This window comes from Eimeria mitis, genomic scaffold (assembly GCF_000499745.2).
Source record: "Eimeria mitis Houghton genomic scaffold, Emh_scaff3219, whole genome shotgun sequence".
Classification (NCBI taxonomy): domain Eukaryota; phylum Apicomplexa; class Conoidasida; order Eucoccidiorida; family Eimeriidae; genus Eimeria; species Eimeria mitis.
Window position 1 is genome coordinate 2,074 of NW_013571556.1, and position 760 is coordinate 2,833.

Sequence of the window (760 nt, forward strand, 5' to 3'; positions counted from 1 at the left end):
GTGGTGTAGCGTGAGGAATGGCTTTGAGTGAAGCATTATACATAACCTTCAGTAGTGCGTCTGAACCCGCTGTGCACTGGCGAATTCCTTTTTCCTGCTGCCTTCTCTTAGTAAGCATTTCCGGCAAGAAAACCCCCTATATTCGGACATTGTTTGCGCCGATGTGGATTTGGCCCCAGCAGTACTGTCCCATCGGCTGAGTCATGTGTAGGTGTTTGTTCTGTAGAATTCTTGGTCTACACGGTGCTGAATTCTCTGTTTCCTTTCGCTCAGGCAGCCGAGTGGCGTTACGCGTCCGGCGCTGCTTTATTGCGTTTTGCATTGTTTTTTTCGCAGTGCTGGCCGAATATCACCCTTTTTTTTTCCGTTCCTATAGGGTATCTATCCTGCAGCAGTATGTGAGCTGTAGCTCAGCTTACTGCGGCTGGCGAGTGCGTGTATCTCCAGGTATACTCGCATGTTTGGAGGAAGGCTATGCTGCCAAGGCAAAGCCTCTCTCTGGGGTAGATTCCCGACTTCCCTGTGGCCTACCAGCGGCGCTGCAAAACTTTTGATATTTACCGTTACCCTAAGAGTTAATGTCCACCTTCCAGTCGATGCCAGGAAATCCTACCACAGTGAGATGCCGTCCTCCCTTGAGCTACTAAGCATCGACTCCTAAACAAGCTTTCAATTATTACAGCCTGCTTATCTTTATCGGTTTTTGTAGTTAGCATCAACTGCTCCATAATCACGGGTTATAATTTACGTCATAGCAGAA